The sequence below is a fragment of the Pristiophorus japonicus genome, unplaced genomic scaffold (genome assembly GCF_044704955.1).
Source record: "Pristiophorus japonicus isolate sPriJap1 unplaced genomic scaffold, sPriJap1.hap1 HAP1_SCAFFOLD_81, whole genome shotgun sequence".
Classification (NCBI taxonomy): Eukaryota; Metazoa; Chordata; class Chondrichthyes; family Pristiophoridae; genus Pristiophorus; species Pristiophorus japonicus.
In genome coordinates, this window is record NW_027254729.1 from 235,204 (window position 1) to 260,973 (window position 25,770).

Sequence of the window (25,770 nt, forward strand, 5' to 3'; positions counted from 1 at the left end):
TCTGTCTCCCAGTGTGAGTTGGAAACACAATCCCCGCAGACTGAGCTTTCACGCAACGTTAACACAATTTGTGGCCGGTTAGCTCAGTTGGTTAGAGCGTGGTGCTAATAACGCCAAGGTCGCGGGTTCGATCCCCGTACGGGCCATTCCAGTGTTTTTCATAATTTTTATTCGGTTTTTGGTCACGTTGAAAATCAAATCTTTATAATGAAACAAATCCACACAGAATCCCAAGGGTTGGGAATTATTTGGAATAACAGTCATTTGCCGACGGGGTTGAGAGGCACATCTTTCTGTTTATTTGTGTTTCTTGGTTTGCTGATAAACGATGAACCGGAGGGCTGTTCCTGTAAATGCTCCAAAGTAGAAACAGACAGACAGAACGGTTCTGTCGCCTGGAGATGGGCAAAAGACTGCAGTTCAGGACAAAAACACCAAATGAAATGTTCACCCGGCACCGAGTGTGAAAAATCCCGAGAAAAGGACAGAATGAAATAGATTTCAGTGGATGCCGACCCGCACGTGATGCTGTGGATGCGCGGACATATCTGTAGTGCTCTCCACAAAAAATGCCATTTGCTCCGAACAGTTTTTCCTGGCGCGAATATGGTGAGAATTTGGAAGGAGCAAGCAGGACAGACTGTGTTTGTCTGCTTGTTGGCAAGCAAATGTGCAGCAGCTTCCCTGGTGGTCTAGTGGTTAGGATTCGGTGCTTTCACCGCTGCGGCCCGGGTTCGATTCCCGGTCAGGGTACAATGTATTTTCGGCCGTTTGAACTGCAAGGCTGTTCCTGAACAAATTTATAGCTTATTGCACTCTTGCTGCCCCAACCATCAGCAGCGCATCATTCGTTGCAGTGATACAGCATACACTTCTGTGCCTTCCGTTTTAAAGTCAGCAGGAAATGAGGAGATCTCGCTCAACAAGTGCTGATTGACACCGTAAATGTTGCCAATCATGGCTAACTTTAGCCTTCCGTGTACATTTTTGCGGCACATCACTCTAGCTTACCATCTGTCAATGCATTGCCTAGTGTGGAAATATTCAGCATTTTAAACTTAGCTCCGTGTGCAAGACTGGAATCAGTGAATGCCTGGGACATGGCCAATGATAACTTATCCCGAGCATTCATTTGGCCTGGGCCCCTCCTATATTGCACATTGGCTATGTTAAGCGTTCACAGGCAATTTACAAGCCCTGAATTTCCCAGCAGTGAATTCATGGAGTGATTGATCTAACCGACATTCAACATCAGTATTGTTAAATCTCTCCTTTATTCGCGACACTTATCTCTCTTCAGCATAGCACTGCTATGGACTGAACCTGTTAGAATTTCACCTTGCCTCGGGGTCAGTGCGGCTAAGTGGGACTTCGGCCGGTCTCCCTTTCACAGCCCATCAGTGTCGAGAAAAGAACGGGGTATGTTACTGACATTTTTTGTTCTCAAACAGTTATAAACTCTCCAGTATATTTCACTGTGTCTTCAAGACGGTGAGATCGAGCCTGTTGTGCAAGCTTTGTTTCTTTCTGAACACTTCAGCAGAACATTAAATCAACATGTGGAACTAGAATTGCTGATTGACACTGTAAGTTTGCCAACATTTAACTGCAGTGTGAGAACAATCACCAATATAATTAGGCTTCCATTACGTTCTTGCACGACATCACCCGAAGAAACCTAGTTGATCACAGCACAGATATCAGTTAATTCATTGCCAGTGCGAAAAAATACACATTTAGAACTTAGCAACGTGTACAGGACCACTGCCTGCGTCGTGGGCAGTGATAACGGAACATGAGCATTAAGATTTTCGGTATCATTATACTTTACATTAACACAACCTGAGCTCTGAGATGTGTTTGGGACCCATTGCCCCGAAATCAGGACTGAGTGGGTGGGGCAATTCAATCCGGGGTCAGGTTTTCTTTCAAAAAGGTGTGAGAAAACTTTGCTTCGTTCACTGTCACGCCGAAATAGTTGAGTTGGGAAGGCGTTTGACTTAAGATCCAGATGGTTCCTGGTTCAATCCCGTGTTTCAGCAATTTCTGGTTATTTCGCTTTCCCTTCATTCTAAGGGTAATGGCTGATTTTATATCGGGACAGTGGGCTGTTCAGCGGTTGCGTGATAATAATTTTCAACGTGAATTGTTTTTAGATTTAGCGCTCTTTTTCTGTTACGTTCTATTTGCACTCTGCGCAGTGTTGTAGATGAACAGTGAACAATGTTTAAGCGATGTGATGTGTTCAATGTTTATGCAGGAAATCTGTCTCCCAGTGTGAGTTGGAAACACAATCCCCGCAGACTGAGCTTTCACGCAACGTTAACACAATTTGTGGCCGGTTAGCTCAGTTGGTTAGAGCGTGGTGCTAATAACGCCAAGGTCGCGGGTTCGATCCCCGTACGGGCCATTCCAGTGTTTTTCATAATTTTTATTCGGTTTTTGGTCACGTTGAAAATCTTTATAATGAAACAAATCCACACAGAATCCCAAGGGTTGGGAATTATTTGAGAATAACAGTCATTTGCCGACGGGGTTGAGAGGCACATCTTTCTGTTTATTTGTGTTTCTTGGTTTGCTGATAAACGATGAACCGGAGGCCTGTTCCTATAAATGCTCCAAAGTAGAAACAGACAGACAGAACGGTTCTGTCGCCTGGAGATGGGCAAAAGACTGCAGTTCAGCACAAAAACACCAAATGAAATGTTCACCCGGCACCGAGTGTGAAAAATCCCTAGAAAAGGACAGAATGAAATAGATTTCAGTGGATGCCGACCCGCACGTGATGCTGTGGATGCGCGGACATATCTGTAGTGCTCGCCACAAAAAATGCCATTTTCTCCGAACAGTTTTTCCTGGCGCGAATATGGTGAGAATTTGGAAGGAGCAAGCAGGACAGACTGTGTTGGTCTGTATGTTGGCAAGCAAATGTGCAGCAGCTTCCCTGGTGGTCTAGTGGTTAGGATTCGGCGCTTTCACCGCTGCGGCCCGGGTTCGATTCCCGGTCAGGGTACAATGTATTTTCGGCCGTTTGAACTGCAAGGCTGTTCCTGAACAAATTTACAGCTCATTGCACTCTTGCTGCCCCAACCATCAGCAGCGCATCATTCGTTGCAGTGATACAGCATACACTTCTGTGCCTTCCGTTTTAAAGTCAGCAGGAAATGAGGAGATCTCGCTCAACAAGTGCTTTTTGACACCATAAATGTTGCCAATCATGGCTAACTTTAGCCTTCCGTGTACATTTTTGCGGCACATCACTCTAGCTTACCATCTGTCAATGCATTGCCAGTGTGGAAATATTCAGCATTTTAAACTTAGCTCCGTGTGCAAGACTGGAATCAGTGAATGCCTGGGCCATGGCCACTGATAATTTATCCCGAGCATGCATTTGGCCTGGGCCCCTCCTACATTGCACATTGGCTATGTTTAGCGTTCACAGGCAATTTACAAGCCCTGAATTTCCCAGCAGTGAATTCATGGAGTGATTGATCTAACCGACATTCAACATCAGTATTGTTTAATCTCTCCTTTATTCGCGACACTTATCTCTCTTCAGCATAGCACTGCTATGGACTGAACCAGTTAGAATTTCACCTTGCCTCGGGGTCAGTGCGGGTAAGTGGGACTTCGGCCGGTCTCCCTTTCACAGCCCATCAGTGTCGAGAAAAGAACGGGGTATGTTACTGACATTTTATGTTCTCAAACAGTTATAAACTCTCCAGTATATTTCACTGTGTCTTCAAGACGGTGAGATCGAGCCTGTTGTGCAAGCTTTGTTTCTTTATGAACACTTCAGCAGAACATTAAATCAACATGTGGAACTAGAATTGCTGATTGACACTGTAAGTTTGCCAACATTTAACTGCAGTGTGAGAACAATCACCAATATAATTAGGCTTCCATTACGTTCTTGCACAACATCACCCTAAGAAACCTAGTTGATCACAGCACAGATATCAGTTAATTCATTGCCAGTGCGAAAAAATACACATTTTGAACTTAGCAACGTGTACAAGACCACTGCCTGCATCGTGGGCAGTGATAACGGAACATGAGCATTAAGATTTTCGGTATCATTATACTTTACATTAACACAACCTGAGCTCTGAGATGTGTTTGGGACCCATTGCCCCGAAATGAGGACTGAGTGGGTGTGGCAATTCATTCCGGGGTCAGGTTTTCTTTCAAAAAGGTGTGACAAAACTTTGCTTCGTTCACTGTCACGCCGAAATAGTTGAGTGGGGAAGGCGTTTGACTTAACATTCAGATGGTTCTTGGTTCAATCCCGTGTTTCAGCAATTTCTGGTTATTTCGCGTTCCCTTCATTCTAAGGGTAATGGCTGATTTTATATCGGGACAGTGGGCTGTTCAGCGGTTGCGTGATAATAATTTTCAACGTGAATTGTTTTTAGATTTAGCGCTCTTTTTCTGTTACGTTCTATTTACACTCTGCGCAGTGTTGTAGATAAACAGTGAACAATGTTTAAGCGATGTGATGTGTTCAATGTTTATGCAGGAAATCTGTCTCCCAGTGTGAGTTGGAAACACAATCCCCGCAGACTGAGCTTTCACGCAACTTAAACACAATTTGTGGCCGATTAGCTCAGTTGGTTCGAGCGTGGTGCTAATAACGCCAAGGTCGCGGGTTCGATCCCCGTACGGGCCATTCCAGTGTTTTTCATAATTTTTATTCGGTTTTTGGTCACGTTGAAAATCAAATCTTTATAATGAAACAAATCCACACAGAATCCCAAGGGTTGGGAATTATTTGGAATAACAGTCATTTGCCGACGGGGTTGAGAGGCACATCTTTCTGTTTATTTGTGTTTCTTGGTTTGCTGATAAACGATGAACCGGAGGGCTGTTCCTGTAAATGCTCCAAAGTAGAAACAGACAGACAGAACGGTTCTGTCGCCTGGAGATGGGCAAAAGACTGCAGTTCAGCACAAAAACACCAAATGAAATGTTCACCCGGCACCGAGTGTGAAAAATCCCGAGAAAAGGACAGAATGAAATAGATTTCAGTGGATGCCGACCCGCACGTGATGCTGTGGATGCGCGGACATATCTGTAGTGCTCTCCACAAAAAATGCCATTTGCTCCGAACAGTTTTTCCTGGCGCGAATATGGTGAGAATTTGGAAGGAGCAAGCAGGACAGACTGTGTTTGTCTGCTTGTTGGCAAGCAAATGTGCAGCAGCTTCCCTGGTGGTCTAGTGGTTAGGATTCGGTGCTTTCACCGCTGCGGCCCGGGTTCGATTCCCGGTCAGGGTACAATGTATTTTCGGCCGTTTGAACTGCAAGGCTGTTCCTGAACAAATTTACAGCTTATTGCACTCTTGCTGCCCCAACCATCAGCAGCGCATCATTCGTTGCAGTGATACAGCATACACTTCTGTGCCTTCCGTTTTAAAGTCAGCAGGAAATGAGGAGATCTCGCTCAACAAGTGCTGATTGACACCGTAAATGTTGCCAATCATGGCTAACTTTAGCCTTCCGTGTACATTTTTGCGGCACATCACTCTAGCTTACCATCTGTCAATGCATTGCCAGTGTGGAAATATTCAGCATTTTAAACTTAGCTCCGTGTGCAAGACTGGAATCAGTGAATGCCTGGGACATGGCCAATGATAACTTATCCCGAGCATTCATTTGGCCTGGGCCCCTCCTATATTGCACATTGGCTATGTTTAGCGTTCACAGGCAATTTACAAGCCCTGAATTTCCCAGCAGTGAATTCATGGAGTGATTGATCTAACCGACATTCAACATCAGTATTGTTAAATCTCTCCTTTATTCGCGACACTTATCTCTCTTCAGCATAGCACTGCTATGGACTGAACCTGTTAGAATTTCACCTTGCCTCGGGGTCAGTGCGGCTAAGTGGGACTTCGGCCGGTCTCCCTTTCACAGCCCATCAGTGTCGAGAAAAGAACGGGGTATGTTACTGACATTTTTTGTTCTCAAACAGTTATAAACTCTCCAGTATATTTCACTGTGTCTTCAAGACGGTGAGATCGAGCCTGTTGTGCAAGCTTTGTTTCTTTCTGAACATTTCAGCAGAACATTAAATCAACATGTGGAACTAGAATTGCTGATTGACACTGTAAGTTTGCCAACATTTAACTGCAGTGTGAGAACAATCACCAATATAATTAGGCTTCCATTACGTTCTTGCACGACATCACCCGAAGAAACCTAGTTGATCACAGCACAGATATCAGTTAATTCATTGCCAGTGCGAAAAAATACACATTTAGAACTTAGCAACGTGTACAGGACCACTGCCTGCGTCGTGGGCAGTGATAACGGAACATGAGCATTAAGATTTTCGGTATCATTATACTTTACATTAACACAACCTGAGCTCTGAGATGTGTTTGGGACCCATTGCCCCGAAATGAGGACTGAGTGGGTGGGGCAATTCAATCCGGGGTCAGGTTTTCTTTCAAAAAGGTGTGAGAAAACTTTGCTTCGTTCACTGTCACGCCGAAATAGTTGAGTTGGGAAGGCGTTTGACTTAAGATCCAGATGGTTCCTGGTTCAATCCCGTGTTTCAGCAATTTCTGGTTATTTCGCGTTCCCTTCATTCTAAGGGTAATGGCTGATTTTATATCGGGACAGTGGGCTGTTCAGCGGTTGCGTGATAATAATTTTCAACGTGAATTGTTTTTAGATTTAGCGCTCTTTTTCTGTTACGTTCTATTTACACTCTGCGCAGTGTTGTAGATAAACAGTGAACAATGTTTAAGCGATGTGATGTGTTCAATGTTTATGCAGGAAATCTGTCTCCCAGTGTGAGTTGGAAACACAATCCCCGCAGACTGAGCTTTCACGCAACTTAAACACAATTTGTGGCCGGTTAGCTCAGTTGGTTCGAGCGTGGTGCTAATAACGCCAAGGTCGCGGGTTCGATCCCCGTACGGGCCATTCCAGTGTTTCTCATAATTTTTATTCGGTTTTTGGTCACGTTGAAAATCAAATCTTTATAATGAAACAAATCCACACAGAATCCCAAGGGTTGGGAATTATTTGGAATAACAGTCATTTGCCGACGGGGTTGAGAGGCACATCTTTCTGTTTATTTGTGTTTCTTGGTTTGCTGATAAACGATGAACCGGAGGGCTGTTCCTGTAAATGCTCCAAAGTAGAAACAGACAGACAGAACGGTTCTGTCGCCTGGAGATGGGCAAAAGACTGCAGTTCAGGACAAAAACACCAAATGAAATGTTCACCCGGCACCGAGTGTGAAAAATCCCGAGAAAAGGACAGAATGAAATAGATTTCAGTGGATGCCGACCCGCACGTGATGCTGTGGATGCGCGGACATATCTGTAGTGCTCTCCACAAAAAATGCCATTTGCTCCGAACAGTTTTTCCTGTGTTTGTCTGCTTGTTGGCAAGCAAATGTGCAGCAGCTTCCCTGGTGGTCTAGTGGTTAGGATTCGGTGCTTTCACCGCTGCGGCCCGGGTTCGATTCCCGGTCAGGGTACAATGTATTTTCGGCCGTTTGAACTGCAAGGCTGTTCCTGAACAAATTTACAGCTTATTGCACTCTTGCTGCCCCAACCATCAGCAGCGCATCATTCGTTGCAGTGATACAGCATACACTTCTGTGCCTTCCGTTTTAAAGTCAGCAGGAAATGAGGAGATCTCGCTCAACAAGTGCTGATTGACACCGTAAATGTTGCCAATCATGGCTAACTTTAGCCTTCCGTGTACATTTTTGCGGCACATCACTCTAGCTTACCATCTGTCAATGCATTGCCAGTGTGGAAATATTCAGCATTTTAAACTTAGCTCCGTGTGCAAGACTGGAATCAGTGAATGCCTGGGACATGGCCAATGATAACTTATCCCGAGCATTCATTTGGCCTGGGCCCCTCCTATATTGCACATTGGCTATGTTTAGCGTTCACAGGCAATTTACAAGCCCTGAATTTCCCAGCAGTGAATTCATGGAGTGATTGATCTAACCGACATTCAACATCAGTATTGTTAAATCTCTCCTTTATTCGCGACACTTATCTCTCTTCAGCATAGCACTGCTATGGACTGAACCTGTTAGAATTTCACCTTGCCTCGGGGTCAGTGCGGCTAAGTGGGACTTCGGCCGGTCTCCCTTTCACAGCCCATCAGTGTCGAGAAAAGAACGGGGTATGTTACTGACATTTTTTGTTCTCAAACAGTTATAAACTCTCCAGTATATTTCACTGTGTCTTCAAGACGGTGAGATCGAGCCTGTTGTGCAAGCTTTGTTTCTTTCTGAACACTTCAGCAGAACATTAAATCAACATGTGGAACTAGAATTGCTGATTGACACTGTAAGTTTGCCAACATTTAACTGCAGTGTGAGAACAATCACCAATATAATTAGGCTTCCATTACGTTCTTGCACGACATCACCCGAAGAAACCTAGTTGATCACAGCACAGATATCAGTTAATTCATTGCCAGTGCGAAAAAATACACATTTAGAACTTAGCAACGTGTACAGGACCACTGCCTGCGTCGTGGGCAGTGATAACGGAACATGAGCATTAAGATTTTCGGTATCATTATACTTTACATTAACACAACCTGAGCTCTGAGATGTGTTTGGGACCCATTGCCCCGAAATGAGGACTGAGTGGGTGGGGCAATTCAATCCGGGGTCAGGTTTTCTTTCAAAAAGGTGTGAGAAAACTTTGCTTCGTTCACTGTCACGCCGAAATAGTTGAGTTGGGAAGGCGTTTGACTTAAGATCCAGATGGTTCCTGGTTCAATCCCGTGTTTCAGCAATTTCTGGTTATTTCGCGTTCCCTTCATTCTAAGGGTAATGGCTGATTTTATATCGGGACAGTGGGCTGTTCAGCGGTTGCGTGATAATAATTTTCAACGTGAATTGTTTTTAGATTTAGCGCTCTTTTTCTGTTACGTTCTATTTGCACTCTGCGCAGTGTTGTAGATGAACAGTGAACAATGTTTAAGCGATGTGATGTGTTCAATGTTTATGCAGGAAATCTGTCTCCCAGTGTGAGTTGGAAACACAATCCCCGCAGACTGAGCTTTCACGCAACGTTAACACAATTTGTGGCCGGTTAGCTCAGTTGGTTAGAGCGTGGTGCTAATAACGCCAAGGTCGCGGGTTCGATCCCCGTACGGGCCATTCCAGTGTTTTTCATAATTTTTATTCGGTTTTTGGTCACGTTGAAAATCAAATCTTTATAATGAAACAAATCCACACAGAATCCCAAGGGTTGGGAATTATTTGGAATAACAGTCATTTGCCGACGGGGTTGAGAGGCACATCTTTCTGTTTATTTGTGTTTCTTGGTTTGCTGATAAACGATGAACCGGAGGGCTGTTCCTGTAAATGCTCCAAAGTAGAAACAGACAGACAGAACGGTTCTGTCGCCTGGACATGGGCAAAAGACTGCAGTTCAGGACAAAAACACCAAATGAAATGTTCACCCGGCACCGAGTGTGAAAAATCCCGAGAAAAGGACAGAATGAAATAGATTTCAGTGGATGCCGACCCGCACGTGATGCTGTGGATGCGCGGACATATCTGTAGTGCTCTCCACAAAAAATGCCATTTGCTCCGAACAGTTTTTCCTGGCGCGAATATGGTGAGAATTTGGAAGGAGCAAGCAGGACAGACTGTGTTTGTCTGCTTGTTGGCAAGCAAATGTGCAGCAGCTTCCCTGGTGGTCTAGTGGTTAGGATTCGGTGCTTTCACCGCTGCGGCCCGGGTTCGATTCCCGGTCAGGGTACAATGTATTTTCGGCCGTTTGAACTGCAAGGCTGTTCCTGAACAAATTTACAGCTTATTGCACTCTTGCTGCCCCAACCATCAGCAGCGCATCATTCGTTGCAGTGATACAGCATACACTTATGTGCCTTCCGTTTTAAAGTCAGCAGGAAATGAGGAGATCTCGCTCAACAAGTGCTGATTGACACCGTAAATGTTGCCAATCATGGCTAACTTTAGCCTTCCGTGTACATTTTTGCGGCACATCACTCTAGCTTACCATCTGTCAATGCATTGCCAGTGTGGAAATATTCAGCATTTTAAACTTAGCTCCGTGTGCAAGACTGGAATCAGTGAATGCCTGGGACATGGCCAATGATAACTTATCCCGAGCATTCATTTGGCCTGGGCCCCTCCTATATTGCACATTGGCTATGTTTAGCGTTCACAGGCAATTTACAAGCCCTGAATTTCCCAGCAGTGAATTCATGGAGTGATTGATCTAACCGACATTCAACATCAGTATTGTTAAATCTCTCCTTTATTCGCGACACTTATCTCTCTTCAGCATAGCACTGCTATGGACTGAACCTGTTAGAATTTCACCTTGCCTCGGGGTCAGTGCGGCTAAGTGGGACTTCGGCCGGTCTCCCTTTCACAGCCCATCAGTGTCGAGAAAAGAACGGGGTATGTTACTGACATTTTTTGTTCTCAAACAGTTATAAACTCTCCAGTATATTTCACTGTGTCTTCAAGACGGTGAGATCGAGCCTGTTGTGCAAGCTTTGTTTCTTTCTGAACACTTCAGCAGAACATTAAATCAACATGTGGAACTAGAATTGCTGATTGACACTGTAAGTTTGCCAACATTTAACTGCAGTGTGAGAACAATCACCAATATAATTAGGCTTCCATTACGTTCTTGCACGACATCACCCGAAGAAACCTAGTTGATCACAGCACAGATATCAGTTAATTCATTGCCAGTGCGAAAAAATACACATTTAGAACTTAGCAACGTGTACAGGACCACTGCCTGCGTCGTGGGCAGTGATAACGGAACATGAGCATTAAGATTTTCGGTATCATTATACTTTACATTAACACAACCTGAGCTCTGAGATGTGTTTGGGACCCATTGCCCCGAAATGAGGACTGAGTGGGTGGGGCAATTCAATCCGGGGTCAGGTTTTCTTTCAAAAAGGTGTGAGAAAACTTTGCTTCGTTCACTGTCACGCCGAAATAGTTGAGTTGGGAAGGCGTTTGACTTAAGATCCAGATGGTTCCTGGTTCAATCCCGTGTTTCAGCAATTTCTGGTTATTTCGCGTTCCCTTCATTCTAAGGGTAATGGCTGATTTTATATCGGGACAGTGGGCTGTTCAGCGGTTGCGTGATAATAATTTTCAACGTGAATTGTTTTTAGATTTAGCGCTCTTTTTCTGTTACGTTCTATTTGCACTCTGCGCAGTGTTGTAGATGAACAGTGAACAATGTTTAAGCGATGTGATGTGTTCAATGTTTATGCAGGAAATCTGTCTCCCAGTGTGAGTTGGAAACACAATCCCCGCAGACTGAGCTTTCACGCAACGTTAACACAATTTGTGGCCGGTTAGCTCAGTTGGTTCGAGCGTGGTGCTAATAACGCCAAGGTCGCGGGTTCGATCCCCGTACGGGCCATTCCAGTGTTTTTCATAATTTTTATTCGGTTTTTGGTCACGTTGAAAATCAAATCTTTATAATGAAACAAATCCACACAGAATCCCAAGGGTTGGGAATTATTTGGAATAACAGTCATTTGCCGACGGGGTTGAGAGGCACATCTTTCTGTTTATTTGTGTTTCTTGGTTTGCTGATAAACGATGAACCGGAGGGCTGTTCCTGTAAATGCTCCAAAGTAGAAACAGACAGACAGAACGGTTCTGTCGCCTGGAGATGGGCAAAAGACTGCAGTTCAGGACAAAAACACCAAATGAAATGTTCACCCGGCACCGAGTGTGAAAAATCCCGAGAAAAGGACAGAATGAAATAGATTTCAGTGGATGCCGACCCGCACGTGATGCTGTGGATGCGCGGACATATCTGTAGTGCTCTCCACAAAAAATGCCATTTGCTCCGAACAGTTTTTCCTGGCGCGAATATGGTGAGAATTTGGAAGGAGCAAGCAGGACAGACTGTGTTTGTCTGCTTGTTGGCAAGCAAATGTGCAGCAGCTTCCCTGGTGGTCTAGTGGTTAGGATTCGGTGCTTTCACCGCTGCGGCCCGGGTTCGATTCCCGGTCAGGGTACAATGTATTTTCGGCCGTTTGAACTGCAAGGCTGTTCCTGAACAAATTTACAGCTTATTGCACTCTTGCTGCCCCAACCATCAGCAGCGCATCATTCGTTGCAGTGATACAGCATACACTTCTGTGCCTTCCGTTTTAAAGTCAGCAGGAACTGAGGAGATCTCGCTCAACAAGTGCTGATTGACACCGTAAATGTTGCCAATCATGGCTAACTTTAGCCTTCCGTGTACATTTTTGCGGCACATCACTCTAGCTTACCATCTGTCAATGCATTGCCAGTGTGGAAATATTCAGCATTTTAAACTTAGCTCCGTGTGCAAGACTGGAATCAGTGAATGCCTGGGACATGGCCAATGATAACTTATCCCGAGCATTCATTTGGCCTGGGCCCCTCCTATATTGCACATTGGCTATGTTTAGCGTTCACAGGCAATTTACAAGCCCTGAATTTCCCAGCAGTGAATTCATGGAGTGATTGATCTAACCGACATTCAACATCAGTATTGTTAAATCTCTCCTTTATTCGCGACACTTATCTCTCTTCAGCATAGCACTGCTATGGACTGAACCTGTTAGAATTTCACCTTGCCTCGGGGTCAGTGCGGCTAAGTGGGACTTCGGCCGGTCTCCCTTTCACAGCCCATCAGTGTCGAGAAAAGAACGGGGTATGTTACTGACATTTTTTGTTCTCAAACAGTTATAAACTCTCCAGTATATTTCACTGTGTCTTCAAGACGGTGAGATCGAGCCTGTTGTGCAAGCTTTGTTTCTTTCTGAACACTTCAGCAGAACATTAAATCAACATGTGGAACTAGAATTGCTGATTGACACTGTAAGTTTGCCAACATTTAACTGCAGTGTGAGAACAATCACCAATATAATTAGGCTTCCATTACGTTCTTGCACGACATCACCCGAAGAAACCTAGTTGATCACAGCACAGATATCAGTTAATTCATTGCCAGTGCGAAAAAATACACATTTAGAACTTAGCAACGTGTACAGGACCACTGCCTGCGTCGTGGGCAGTGATAACGGAACATGAGCATTAAGATTTTCGGTATCATTATACTTTACATTAACACAACCTGAGCTCTGAGATGTGTTTGGGACCCATTGCCCCGAAATGAGGACTGAGTGGGTGGGGCAATTCAATCCGGGGTCAGGTTTTCTTTCAAAAAGGTGTGAGAAAACTTTGCTTCGTTCACTGTCACGCCGAAATAGTTGAGTTGGGAAGGCGTTTGACTTAAGATCCAGATGGTTCCTGGTTCAATCCCGTGTTTCAGCAATTTCTGGTTATTTCGCGTTCCCTTCATTCTAAGGGTAATGGCTGATTTTATATCGGGACAGTGGGCTGTTCAGCGGTTGCGTGATAATAATTTTCAACGTGAATTGTTTTTAGATTTAGCGCTCTTTTTCTGTTACGTTCTATTTACACTCTGCGCAGTGTTGTAGATAAACAGTGAACAATGTTTAAGCGATGTGATGTGTTCAATGTTTATGCAGGAAATCTGTCTCCCAGTGTGAGTTGGAAACACAATCCCCGCAGACTGAGCTTTCACGCAACTTAAACACAATTTGTGGCCGGTTAGCTCAGTTGGTTCGAGCGTGGTGCTAATAACGCCAAGGTCGCGGGTTCGATCCCCGTACGGGCCATTCCAGTGTTTTTCATAATTTTTATTCGGTTTTTGGTCACGTTGAAAATCAAATCTTTATAATGAAACAAATCCACACAGAATCCCAAGGGTTGGGAATTATTTGAGAATAACAGTCATTTGCCGACGGGGTTGAGAGGCACATCTTTCTGTTTATTTGTGTTTCTTGGTTTGCTGATAAACGATGAACCGGAGGCCTGTTCCTATAAATGCTCCAAAGTAGAAACAGACAGACAGAACGGTTCTGTCGCCTGGAGATGGGCAAAAGACTGCAGTTCAGCACAAAAACACCAAATGAAATGTTCACCCGGCACCGAGTGTGAAAAATCCCGAGAAAAGGACAGAATGAAATAGATTTCAGTGGATGCCGACCCGCACGTGATGCTGTGGATGCGCGGACATATCTGTAGTGCTCTCCACAAAAAATGCCATTTTCTCCGAACAGTATTTCCTGGCGCGAATATGGTGAGAATTTGGAAGGAGCAAGCAGGACAGACTGTGTTGGTCTGTATGTTGGCAAGCAAATGTGCAGCAGCTTCCCTGGTGGTCTAGTGGTTAGGATTCGGCGCTTTCACCGCTGCGGCCCGGGTTCGATTCCCGGTCAGGGTACAATGTATTTTCGGCCGTTTGAACTGCAAGGCTGTTCCTGAACAAATTTACAGCTCATTGCACTCTTGCTGCCCCAACCATCAGCAGCGCATCATTCGTTGCAGTGATACAGCATACACTTCTGTGCCTTCCGTTTTAAAGTCAGCAGGAAATGAGGAGATCTCGCTCAACAAGTGCTGATTGACACCATAAATGTTGCCAATCATGGCTAACTTTAGCCTTCCGTGTACATTTTTGCGGCACATCACTCTAGCTTACCATCTGTCAATGCATTGCCAGTGTGGAAATATTCAGCATTTTAAACTTAGCTCCGTGTGCAAGACTGGAATCAGTGAATGCCTGGGCCATGGCCACTGATAATTTATCCCGAGCATTCATTTGGCCTGGGCCCCTCCTACATTGCACATTGGCTATGTTTAGCGTTCACAGGCAATTTACAAGCCCTGAATTTCCCAGCAGTGAATTCATGGAGTGATTGATCTAACCGACATTCAACATCAGTATTGTTTAATCTCTCCTTTATTCGCGACACTTATCTCTCTTCAGCATAGCACTGCTATGGACTGAACCAGTTAGAATTTCACCTTGCCTCGGGGTCAGTGCGGGTAAGTGGGACTTCGGCCGGTCTCCCTTTCACAGCCCATCAGTGTCGAGAAAAGAACGGGGTATGTTACTGACATTTTATGTTCTCAAACAGTTATAAACTCTCCAGTATATTTCACTGTGTCTTCAAGACGGTGAGATCGAGCCTGTTGTGCAAGCTTTGTTTCTTTATGAACACTTCAGCAGAACATTAAATCAACATGTGGAACTAGAATTGCTGATTGACACTGTAAGTTTGCCAACATTTAACTGCAGTGTGAGAACAATCACCAATATAATTAGGCTTCCATTACGTTCCTGCACGACATCACCCTAAGAAACCTAGTTGATCACAGCACAGATATCAGTTAATTCATTGCCAGTGCGAAAAAATACACATTTTGAACTTAGCAACGTGTACAAGACCACTGCCTGCATCGTGGGCAGTGATAACGGAACATGAGCATTAAGATTTTCGGTATCATTATACTTTACATTAACACAACCTGAGCTCTGAGATGTGTTTGGGACCCATTGCCCCGAAATGAGGACTGAGTGGGTGTGGCAATTCATTCCGGGGTCAGGTTTTCTTTCAAAATGGTGTGAGAAAACTTTGCTTCGTTCACTGTCACGCCGAAATAGTTGAGTGGGGAAGGCGTTTGACTTAAGATTCAGATGGTTCCTGGTTCAATCCCGTGTTTCAGCAATTTCTGGTTATTTCGCGTTCCCTTCATTCTAAGGGTAATGGCTGATTTTATATCGGGACAGTGGGCTGTTCAGCGGTTGCGTGATAATAATTTTCAACGTGAATTGTTTTTAGATTTAGCGCTCTTTTTCTGTTACGTTCTATTTACACTCTGCGCAGTGTTGTAGATAAACAGTGAACAATGTTTAAGCGATGTGATGTGTTCAATGTTTATGCAGGAAATCTGTCTCCCAGTGTGAGTTGGAAACACAATCCCCGCAGACTGAGCTTTCACGCAACTTAAACACAATTTGTGGCCGGTTAGCTCAGTTGGTTAGAGCGTGGTGCTAATAACGCCAAGGTCGCGGGTTCGATCCCCGTACGGGCCATTCCAGTGTTTTTCATAATTTTTAATCGGTTTTTGGTCACGTTGAAAATCAAATCTTTATAATGAAACAAATCCACACAGAATCCCAAGGGTTGGGAATTATTTGGAATAACAGTCATTTGCCGACGGGGTTGAGAGTCACATCTTTCTGTTTATTTGTGTTTCTTGGTTTGCTGATAAAAGATGAACCGGAGGGCTGTTCCTGTAAATGCTCCAAAGTAGAAACAGCCAGACAGAACGGTTCTGTCGCCTGGAGATGGGCAAAAGACTGCAGTTCAGGACAAAAACACCAAATGAAATGTTCACCCGGCACCGAGTGTGAAAAATCCCGAGAAAAGGACAGAATGAAATAGATTTCAGTGGATGCCGACCCGCACGTGATGCTGTGGATGCGCGGACATATCTGTAGTGCTCTCCACAAAAAATGCCATTTGCTCCGAACAGTTTTTCCTGGCGCGAATATGGTGAGAATTTGGAAGGAGCAAGCAGGACAGACTGTGTTTGTCTGCTTGTTGGCAAGCAAATGTGCAGCAGCTTCCCTGGTGGTCTAGTGGTTAGGATTCGGTGCTTTCACCGCTGCGGCCCGGGTTCGATTCCCGGTCAGGGTACAATGTATTTTCGGCCGTTTGAACTGCAAGGCTGTTCCTGAACAAATTTACAGCTTATTGCACTCTTGCTGCCCCAACCATCAGCAGCGCATCATTCGTTGCAGTGATACAGCATACACTTCTGTGCCTTCCGTTTTAAAGTCAGCAGGAAATGAGGAGATCTCGCTCAACAAGTGCTGATTGACACCGTAAATGTTGCCAATCATGGCTAACTTTAGCCTTCCGTGTACATTTTTGCGGCACATCACTCTAGCTTACCATCTGTCAATGCATTGCCAGTGTGGAAATATTCAGCATTTTAAACTTAGCTCCGTGTGCAAGACTGGAATCAGTGAATGCCTGGGACATGGCCAATGATAACTTATCCCGAGCATTCATTTGGCCTGGGCCCCTCCTATATTGCACATTGGCTATGTTTAGCGTTCACAGGCAATTTACAAGCCCTGAATTTCCCAGCAGTGAATTCATGGAGTGATTGATCTAACCGACATTCAACATCAGTATTGTTAAATCTCTCCTTTATTCGCGACACTTATCTCTCTTCAGCATAGCACTGCTATGGACTGAACCTGTTAGAATTTCACCTTGCCTCGGGGTCAGTGCGGGTAAGTGGGACTTCGGCCGGTCTCCCTTTCACAGCCCATCAGTGTCGAGAAAAGAACGGGGTATGTTACTGACATTTTATGTTCTCAAACAGTTATAAACTCTCCAGTATATTTCACTGTGTCTTCAAGACGGTGAGATCGAGCCTGTTGTGCAAGCTTTGTTTCTTTATGAACACTTCAGCAGAACATTAAATCAACATGTGGAACTAGAATTGCTGATTGACACTGTAAGTTTGCCAACATTTAACTGCAGTGTGAGAACAATCACCAATATAATTAGGCTTCCATTACGTTCTTGCACAACATCACCCTAAGAAACCTAGTTGATCACAGCACAGATATCAGTTAATTCATTGCCAGTGCGAAAAAATACACATTTTGAACTTAGCAACGTGTACAAGACCACTGCCTGCATCGTGGGCAGTGATAACGGAACATGAGCATTAAGATTTTCGGTATCATTATACTTTACATTAACACAACCTGAGCTCTGAGATGTGTTTGGGACCCATTGCCCCGAAATGAGGACTGAGTGGGTGTGGCAATTCATTCCGGGGTCAGGTTTTCTTTCAAAAAGGTGTGAGAAAACTTTGCTTCGTTCACTGTCACGCCGAAATAGTTGAGTGGGGAAGGCGTTTGACTTAAGATTCAGATGGTTCCTGGTTCAATCCCGTGTTTCAGCAATTTCTGGTTATTTCGCGTTCCCTTCATTCTAAGGGTAATGGCTGATTTTATATCGGGACAGTGGGCTGTTCAGCGGTTGCGTGATAATAATTTTCAACGTGAATTGTTTTTAGATTTAGCGCTCTTTTTCTGTTACGTTCTATTTACACTCTGCGCAGTGTTGTAGATAAACAGTGAACAATGTTTAAGCGATGTGATGTGTTCAATGTTTATGCAGGAAATCTGTCTCCCAGTGTGAGTTGGAAACACAATCCCCGCAGACTGAGCTTTCACGCAACTTAAACACAATTTGTGGCCGGTTAGCTCAGTTGGTTAGAGCGTGGTGCTAATAACGCCAAGGTCGCGGGTTCGATCCCCGTACGGGCCATTCCAGTGTTTTTCATAATTTTTAATCGGTTTTTGGTCACGTTGAAAATCAAATCTTTATAATGAAACAAATCCACACAGAATCCCAAGGGTTGGGAATTATTTGGAATAACAGTCATTTGCCGACGGGGTTGAGAGTCACATCTTTCTGTTTATTTGTGTTTCTTGGTTTGCTGATAAAAGATGAACCGGAGGGCTGTTCCTGTAAATGCTCCAAAGTAGAAACAGCCAGACAGAACGGTTCTGTCGCCTGGAGATGGGCAAAAGACTGCAGTTCAGGACAAAAACACCAAATGAAATGTTCACCCGGCACCGAGTGTGAAAAATCCCGAGAAAAGGACAGAATGAAATAGATTTCAGTGGATGCCGACCCGCACGTGATGCTGTGGATGCGCGGACATATCTGTAGTGCTCTCCACAAAAAATGCCATTTGCTCCGAACAGTTTTTCCTGGCGCGAATATGGTGAGAATTTGGAAGGAGCAAGCAGGACAGACTGTGTTTGTCTGCTTGTTGGCAAGCAAATGTGCAGCAGCTTCCCTGGTGGTCTAGTGGTTAGGATTCGGTGCTTTCACCGCTGCGGCCCGGGTTCGATTCCCGGTCAGGGTACAATGTATTTTCGGCCGTTTGAACTGCAAGGCTGTTCCTGAACAAATTTACAGCTTATTGCACTCTTGCTGCCCCAACCATCAGCAGCGCATCATTCGTTGCAGTGATACAGCATACACTTCTGTGCCTTCCGTTTTAAAGTCAGCAGGAAATGAGGAGATCTCGCTCAACAAGTGCTGATTGACACCGTAAATGTTGCCAATCATGGCTAACTTTAGCCTTCCGTGTACATTTTTGCGGCACATCACTCTAGCTTACCATCTGTCAATGCATTGCCAGTGTGGAAATATTCAGCATTTTAAACTTAGCTCCGTGTGCAAGACTGGAATCAGTGAATGCCTGGGACATGGCCAATGATAACTTATCCCGAGCATTCATTTGGCCTGGGCCCCTCCTATATTGCACATTGGCTATGTTTAGCGTTCACAGGCAATTTACAAGCCCTGAATTTCCCAGCAGTGAATTCATGGAGTGATTGATCTAACCGACATTCAACATCAGTATTGTTAAATCTCTCCTTTATTCGCGACACTTATCTCTCTTCAGCATAGCACTGCTATGGACTGAACCTGTTAGAATTTCACCTTGCCTCGGGGTCAGTGCGGCTAAGTGGGACTTCGGCCGGTCTCCCTTTCACAGCCCATCAGTGTCGAGAAAAGAACGGGGTATGTTACTGACATTTTTTGTTCTCAAACAGTTATAAACTCTCCAGTATATTTCACTGTGTCTTCAAGACGGTGAGATCGAGCCTGTTGTGCAAGCTTTGTTTCTTTCTGAACACTTCAGCAGAACATTAAATCAACATGTGGAACTAGAATTGCTGATTGAAACTGTAAGTTTGCCAACATTTAACTGCAGTGTGAGAACAATCACCAATATAATTAGGCTTCCATTACGTTCTTGCACGACATCACCCGAAGAAACCTAGTTGATCACAGCACAGATATCAGTTAATTCATTGCCAGTGCGAAAAAATACACATTTAGAACTTAGCAACGTGTACAGGACCACTGCCTGCGTCGTGGGCAGTGATAACGGAACATGAGCATTAAGATTTTCGGTATCATTATACTTTACATTAACACAACCTGAGCTCTGAGATGTGTTTGGGACCCATTGCCCCGAAATGAGGACTGAGTGGGTGGGGCAATTCAATCCGGGGTCAGGTTTTCTTTCAAAAAGGTGTGAGAAAACTTTGCTTCGTTCACTGTCACGCCGAAATAGTTGAGTTGGGAAGGCGTTTGACTTAAGATCCAGATGGTTCCTGGTTCAATCCCGTGTTTCAGCAATTTCTGGTTATTTCGCGTTCCCTTCATTCTAAGGGTAATGGCTGATTTTATATCGGGACAGTGGGCTGTTCAGCGGTTGCGTGATAATAATTTTCAACGTGAATTGTTTTTAGATTTAGCGCTCTTTTTCTGTTACGTTCTATTTGCACTCTGCGCAGTGTTGTAGATGAACAGTGAACAATGTTTAAGCGATGTGATGTGTTCAATGTTTATGCAGGAAATCTGTCTCCCAGTGTGAGTTGGAAACACAATCCCCGCAGACTGAGCTTTCACGCAACGTTAACACAATTTGTGGCCGGTTAGCTCAGTTGGTTAGAGCGTGGTGCTAATAACGCCAAGGTCGCGGGTTCGATACCCGTACGGGCCATTCCAGTGTTTTTCATAATTTTTATTCGGTTTTTGGTCACGTTGAAAATCTTTATAATGAAACAAATCCACACAGAATCCCAAGGGTTGGGAATTATTTGAGAATAACAGTCATTTGCCGACGGGGTTGAGAGGCACATCTTTCTGTTTATTTGTGTTTCTTGGTTTGCTGATAAACGATGAACCGGAGGCCTGTTCCTATAAATGCTCCAAAGTAGAAACAGACAGACAGAACGGTTCTGTCGCCTGGAGATGGGCAAAAGACTGCAGTTCAGCACAAAAACACCAAATGAAATGTTCACCCGGCACCGAGTGTGAAAAATCCCGAGAAAAGGACAGAATGAAATAGATTTCAGTGGATGCCGACCCGCACGTGATGCTGTGGATGCGCGGACATATCTGTAGTGCTCTCCACAAAAAATGCCATTTTCTCCGAACAGTATTTCCTGGCGCGAATATGGTGAGAATTTGGAAGGAGCAAGCAGGACAGACTGTGTTGGTCTGTATGTTCGCAAGCAAATGTGCAGCAGCTTCCCTGGTGGTCTAGTGGTTAGGATTCGGCGCTTTCACCGCTGCGGCCCGGGTTCGATTCCCGGTCAGGGTACAATGTGTTTTCGGCCGTTTGAACTGCAAGGCTGTTCCTGAACAAATTTACAGCTCATTGCACTCTTGCTGCCCCAACCATCAGCAGCGCATCATTCGTTGCAGTGATACAGCATACACTTCTGTGCCTTCCGTTTTAAAGTCAGCAGGAAATGAGGAGATCTCGCTCAACAAGTGCTGATTGACACCATAAATGTTGCCAATCATGGCTAACTTTAGCCTTCCGTGTACATTTTTGCGGCACATCACTCTAGCTTACCATCTGTCAATGCATTGCCAGTGTGGAAATATTCAGCATTTTAAACTTAGCTCCGTGTGCAAGACTGGAATCAGTGAATGCCTGGGCCATGGCCACTGATAATTTATCCCGAGCATTCATTTGGCCTGGGCCCCTCCTACATTGCACATTGGCTATGTTTAGCGTTCACAGGCAATTTACAAGCCCTGAATTTCCCAGCAGTGAATTCATGGAGTGATTGATCTAACCGACATTCAACATCAGTATTGTTTAATCTCTCCTTTATTCGCGACACTTATCTCTCTTCAGCATAGCACTGCTATGGACTGAACCAGTTAGAATTTCACCTTGCCTCGGGGTCAGTGCGGGTAAGTGGGACTTCGGCCGGTCTCCCTTTCACAGCCCATCAGTGTCGAGAAAAGAACGGGGTATGTTACTGACATTTTATGTTCTCAAACAGTTATAAACTCTCCAGTATATTTCACTGTGTCTTCAAGACGGTGAGATCGAGCCTGTTGTGCAAGCTTTGTTTCTTTATGAACACTTCAGCAGAACATTAAATCAACATGTGGAACTAGAATTGCTGATTGACACTGTAAGTTTGCCAACATTTAACTGCAGTGTGAGAACAATCACCAATATAATTAGGCTTCCATTACGTTCCTGCACGACATCACCCTAAGAAACCTAGTTGATCACAGCACAGATATCAGTTAATTCATTGCCAGTGCGAAAAAATACACATTTTGAACTTAGCAACGTGTACAAGACCACTGCCTGCATCGTGGGCAGTGATAACGGAACATGAGCATTAAGATTTTCGGTATCATTATACTTTACATTAACACAACCTGAGCTCTGGGATGTGTTTGGGACCCATTGCCCCGAAATGAGGACTGAGTGGGTGGGGCAATTCAATCCGGGGTCAGGTTTTCTTTCAAAAAGGTGTGAGAAAACTTTGCTTCGTTCACTGTCACGCCGAAATAGTTGAGTTGGGAAGGCGTTTGACTTAAGATCCAGATGGTTCCTGGTTCAATCCCGTGTTTCAGCAATTTCTGGTTATTTCGCGTTCCCTTCATTCTAAGGGTAATGGCTGATTTTATATCGGGACAGTGGGCTGTTCAGCGGTTGCGTGATAATAATTTTCAACGTGAATTGTTTTTAGATTTAGCGCTCTTTTTCTGTTACGTTCTATTTGCACTCTGCGCAGTGTTGTAGATGAACAGTGAACAATGTTTAAGCGATGTGATGTGTTCAATGTTATGCAGGAAATCTGTCTCCCAGTGTGAGTTGGAAACACAATCCCCGCAGACTGAGCTTTCACGCAACGTTAACACAATTTGTGGCCGGTTAGCTCAGTTGGTTAGAGCGTGGTGCTAATAACGCCAAGGTCGCGGGTTCGATCCCCGTACGGGCCATTCCAGTGTTTTTCATAATTTTTATTCGGTTTTTGGTCACGTTGAAAATCTTTATAATGAAACAAATCCACACAGAATCCCAAGGGTTGGGAATTATTTGAGAATAACAGTCATTTGCCGACGGGGTTGAGAGGCACATCTTTCTGTTTATTTGTGTTTCTTGGTTTGCTGATAAACGATGAACCGGAGGCCTGTTCCTATAAATGCTCCAAAGTAGAAACAGACAGACAGAACGGTTCTGTCGCCTGGAGATGGGCAAAAGACTGCAGTTCAGCACAAAAACACCAAATGAAATGTTCACCCGGCACCGAGTGTGAAAAATCCCGAGAAAAGGACAGAATGAAATAGATTTCAGTGGATGCCGACCCGCACGTGATGCTGTGGATGCGCGGACATATCTGTAGTGCTCTCCACAAAAAATGCCATTTTCTCCGAACAGTATTTCCTGGCGCGAATATGGTGAGAATTTGGAAGGAGCAAGCAGGACAGACTGTGTTGGTCTGTATGTTGGCAAGCAAATGTGCAGCAGCTTCCTTGGTGGTCTAGTGGTTAGGATTCGGCGCTTTCACCGCTGCGGCCCGGGTTCGATTCCCGGTCAGGGTACAATGTATTTTCGGCCGTTTGAACTGCAAGGCTGTTCCTGAACAAATTTACAGCTCATTGCACTCTTGCTGCCCCAACCATCAGCAGCGCATCATTCGTTGCAGTGATACAGCATACACTTCTGTGCCTTCCGTTTTAAAGTCAGCAGGAAATGAGGAGATCTCGCTCAACAAGTGCTGATTGACACCATAAATGTTGCCAATCATGGCTAACTTTAGCCTTCCGTGTACATTTTTGCGGCACATCACTCTAGCTTACCATCTGTCAATGCATTGCCAGTGTGGAAATATTCAGCATTTTAAACTTAGCTCCGTGTGCAAGACTGGAATCAGTGAATGCCTGGGCCATGGCCACTGATAATTTATCCCGAGCATTCATTTGGCCTGGGCCCCTCCTACATTGCACATTGGCTATGTTTAGCGTTCACAGGCAATTTACAAGCCCTGAATTTCCCAGCAGTGAATTCATGGAGTGATTGATCTAACCGACATTCAACATCAGTATTGTTTAATCTCTCCTTTATTCGCGACACTTATCTCTCTTCAGCATAGCACTGCTATGGACTGAACCAGTTAGAATTTCACCTTGCCTCGGGGTCAGTGCGGGTAAGTGGGACTTCGGCCGGTCTCCCTTTCACAGCCCATCAGTGTCGAGAAAAGAACGGGGTATGTTACTGACATTTTATGTTCTCAAACAGTTATAAACTCTCCAGTATATTTCACTGTGTCTTCAAGACGGTGAGATCGAGCCTGTTGTGCAAGCTTTGTTTCTTTATGAACACTTCAGCAGAACATTAAATCAACATGTGGAACTAGAATTGCTGATTGACACTGTAAGTTTGCCAACATTTAACTGCAGTGTGAGAACAATCACCAATATAATTAGGCTTCCATTACGTTCTTGCACAACATCACCCTAAGAAACCTAGTTGATCACAGCACAGATATCAGTTAATTCATTGCCAGTGCGAAAAAATACACATTTTGAACTTAGCAACGTGTACAAGACCACTGCCTGCATCGTGGGCAGTGATAACGGAACATGAGCATTAAGATTTTCGGTATCATTATACTTTACATTAACACAACCTGAGCTCTGAGATGTGTTTGGGACCCATTGCCCCGAAATGAGGACTGAGTGGGTGTGGCAATTCATTCCGGGGTCAGGTTTTCTTTCAAAAAGGTGTGAGAAAACTTTGCTTCGTTCACTGTCACGCCGAAATAGTTGAGTGGGGAAGGCGTTTGACTTAAGATTCAGATGGTTCCTGGTTCAATCCCGTGTTTCAGCAATTTCTGGTTATTTCGCGTTCCCTTCATTCTAAGGGTAATGGCTGATTTTATATCGGGACAGTGGGCTGTTCAGCGGTTGCGTGATAATAATTTTCAACGTGAATTGTTTTTAGATTTAGCGCTCTTTTTCTGTTACGTTCTATTTACACTCTGCGCAGTGTTGTAGATAAACAGTGAACAATGTTTAAGCGATGTGATGTGTTCAATGTTTATGCAGGAAATCTGTCTCCCAGTGTGAGTTGGAAACACAATCCCCGCAGACTGAGCTTTCACGCAACTTAAACACAATTTGTGGCCGGTTAGCTCAGTTGGTTAGAGCGTGGTGCTAATAACGCCAAGGTCGCGGGTTCGATCCCCGTACGGGCCATTCCAGTGTTTTTCATAATTTTTAATCGGTTTTTGGTCACGTTGAAAATCAAATCTTTATAATGAAACAAATCCACACAGAATCCCAAGGGTTGGGAATTATTTGGAATAACAGTCATTTGCCGACGGGGTTGAGAGGCACATCTTTCTGTTTATTTGTGTTTCTTGGTTTGCTGATAAACGATGAACCGGAGGGCTGTTCCTGTAAATGCTCCAAAGTAGAAACAGACAGACAGAACGGTTCTGTCGCCTGGAGATGGGCAAAAGACTGCAGTTCAGCACAAAAACACCAAATGAAATGTTCACCCGGCACCGAGTGTGAAAAATCCCGAGAAAAGGACAGAATGAAATAGATTTCAGTGGATGCCGACCCGCACGTGATGCTGTGGATGCGCGGACATATCTGTAGTGCTCTCCACAAAAAATGCCATTTGCTCCGAACAGTTTTTCCTGGCGCGAATATGGTGAGAATTTGGAAGGAGCAAGCAGGACAGACTGTGTTTGTCTGCTTGTTGGCAAGCAAATGTGCAGCAGCTTCCCTGGTGGTCTAGTGGTTAGGATTTGGTGCTTTCACCGCTGCGGCCCGGGTTCGATTCCCGGTCAGGGTACAATGTATTTTCGGCCGTTTGAACTGCAAGGCTGTTCCTGAACAAATTTACAGCTCATTGCACTCTTGCTGCCCCAACCATCAGCAGCGCATCATTCGTTGCAGTGATACAGCATACACTTCTGTGCCTTCCGTTTTAAAGTCAGCAGGAAATGAGGAGATCTCGCTCAACAAGTGCTGA

General features: G+C 44.6%; 24 non-coding genes across 24 annotated transcripts; all 24 read left to right on the forward strand.

Annotated features, from left to right (window-relative positions):
• Positions 1 to 72: 72 nt before the first annotated feature.
• Positions 73 to 146, forward strand: trnai-aau (transfer RNA isoleucine (anticodon AAU)). Its single transcript has one exon. It is a non-coding gene; the product is annotated as a tRNA-Ile (tRNA).
• A 535-nt stretch (positions 147 to 681) lies between these two features.
• trnae-uuc (transfer RNA glutamic acid (anticodon UUC)) lies at positions 682 to 753 on the forward strand. The gene has a single exon. It is a non-coding gene; the product is annotated as a tRNA-Glu (tRNA).
• A 1,583-nt stretch (positions 754 to 2,336) lies between these two features.
• Positions 2,337 to 2,410, forward strand: trnai-aau (transfer RNA isoleucine (anticodon AAU)). Its single transcript has one exon. It is a non-coding gene; the product is annotated as a tRNA-Ile (tRNA).
• Positions 2,411 to 2,941: 531 nt separating this feature from the next.
• On the forward strand, positions 2,942 to 3,013 carry trnae-uuc (transfer RNA glutamic acid (anticodon UUC)). Its single transcript has one exon. It is a non-coding gene; the product is annotated as a tRNA-Glu (tRNA).
• A 1,582-nt stretch (positions 3,014 to 4,595) lies between these two features.
• Positions 4,596 to 4,669, forward strand: trnai-aau (transfer RNA isoleucine (anticodon AAU)). Its single transcript has one exon. It is a non-coding gene; the product is annotated as a tRNA-Ile (tRNA).
• Positions 4,670 to 5,204: 535 nt separating this feature from the next.
• Positions 5,205 to 5,276, forward strand: trnae-uuc (transfer RNA glutamic acid (anticodon UUC)). Its single transcript has one exon. It is a non-coding gene; the product is annotated as a tRNA-Glu (tRNA).
• Positions 5,277 to 6,858: 1,582 nt separating this feature from the next.
• On the forward strand, positions 6,859 to 6,932 carry trnai-aau (transfer RNA isoleucine (anticodon AAU)). Its single transcript has one exon. It is a non-coding gene; the product is annotated as a tRNA-Ile (tRNA).
• Positions 6,933 to 7,422: 490 nt separating this feature from the next.
• On the forward strand, positions 7,423 to 7,494 carry trnae-uuc (transfer RNA glutamic acid (anticodon UUC)). The gene has a single exon. It is a non-coding gene; the product is annotated as a tRNA-Glu (tRNA).
• Positions 7,495 to 9,076: 1,582 nt separating this feature from the next.
• trnai-aau (transfer RNA isoleucine (anticodon AAU)) lies at positions 9,077 to 9,150 on the forward strand. The gene has a single exon. It is a non-coding gene; the product is annotated as a tRNA-Ile (tRNA).
• A 535-nt stretch (positions 9,151 to 9,685) lies between these two features.
• Positions 9,686 to 9,757, forward strand: trnae-uuc (transfer RNA glutamic acid (anticodon UUC)). Its single transcript has one exon. It is a non-coding gene; the product is annotated as a tRNA-Glu (tRNA).
• Positions 9,758 to 11,339: 1,582 nt separating this feature from the next.
• trnai-aau (transfer RNA isoleucine (anticodon AAU)) lies at positions 11,340 to 11,413 on the forward strand. Its single transcript has one exon. It is a non-coding gene; the product is annotated as a tRNA-Ile (tRNA).
• Positions 11,414 to 11,948: 535 nt separating this feature from the next.
• trnae-uuc (transfer RNA glutamic acid (anticodon UUC)) lies at positions 11,949 to 12,020 on the forward strand. Its single transcript has one exon. It is a non-coding gene; the product is annotated as a tRNA-Glu (tRNA).
• A 1,582-nt stretch (positions 12,021 to 13,602) lies between these two features.
• Positions 13,603 to 13,676, forward strand: trnai-aau (transfer RNA isoleucine (anticodon AAU)). The gene has a single exon. It is a non-coding gene; the product is annotated as a tRNA-Ile (tRNA).
• Positions 13,677 to 14,212: 536 nt separating this feature from the next.
• trnae-uuc (transfer RNA glutamic acid (anticodon UUC)) lies at positions 14,213 to 14,284 on the forward strand. The gene has a single exon. It is a non-coding gene; the product is annotated as a tRNA-Glu (tRNA).
• Positions 14,285 to 15,866: 1,582 nt separating this feature from the next.
• trnai-aau (transfer RNA isoleucine (anticodon AAU)) lies at positions 15,867 to 15,940 on the forward strand. The gene has a single exon. It is a non-coding gene; the product is annotated as a tRNA-Ile (tRNA).
• Positions 15,941 to 16,475: 535 nt separating this feature from the next.
• On the forward strand, positions 16,476 to 16,547 carry trnae-uuc (transfer RNA glutamic acid (anticodon UUC)). The gene has a single exon. It is a non-coding gene; the product is annotated as a tRNA-Glu (tRNA).
• A 1,582-nt stretch (positions 16,548 to 18,129) lies between these two features.
• Positions 18,130 to 18,203, forward strand: trnai-aau (transfer RNA isoleucine (anticodon AAU)). The gene has a single exon. It is a non-coding gene; the product is annotated as a tRNA-Ile (tRNA).
• Positions 18,204 to 18,738: 535 nt separating this feature from the next.
• Positions 18,739 to 18,810, forward strand: trnae-uuc (transfer RNA glutamic acid (anticodon UUC)). Its single transcript has one exon. It is a non-coding gene; the product is annotated as a tRNA-Glu (tRNA).
• Positions 18,811 to 20,392: 1,582 nt separating this feature from the next.
• Positions 20,393 to 20,466, forward strand: trnai-aau (transfer RNA isoleucine (anticodon AAU)). The gene has a single exon. It is a non-coding gene; the product is annotated as a tRNA-Ile (tRNA).
• A 531-nt stretch (positions 20,467 to 20,997) lies between these two features.
• trnae-uuc (transfer RNA glutamic acid (anticodon UUC)) lies at positions 20,998 to 21,069 on the forward strand. The gene has a single exon. It is a non-coding gene; the product is annotated as a tRNA-Glu (tRNA).
• Positions 21,070 to 22,650: 1,581 nt separating this feature from the next.
• trnai-aau (transfer RNA isoleucine (anticodon AAU)) lies at positions 22,651 to 22,724 on the forward strand. Its single transcript has one exon. It is a non-coding gene; the product is annotated as a tRNA-Ile (tRNA).
• A 531-nt stretch (positions 22,725 to 23,255) lies between these two features.
• Positions 23,256 to 23,327, forward strand: trnae-uuc (transfer RNA glutamic acid (anticodon UUC)). Its single transcript has one exon. It is a non-coding gene; the product is annotated as a tRNA-Glu (tRNA).
• Positions 23,328 to 24,909: 1,582 nt separating this feature from the next.
• Positions 24,910 to 24,983, forward strand: trnai-aau (transfer RNA isoleucine (anticodon AAU)). Its single transcript has one exon. It is a non-coding gene; the product is annotated as a tRNA-Ile (tRNA).
• A 535-nt stretch (positions 24,984 to 25,518) lies between these two features.
• On the forward strand, positions 25,519 to 25,590 carry trnae-uuc (transfer RNA glutamic acid (anticodon UUC)). Its single transcript has one exon. It is a non-coding gene; the product is annotated as a tRNA-Glu (tRNA).
• Positions 25,591 to 25,770: the final 180 nt, after the last annotated feature.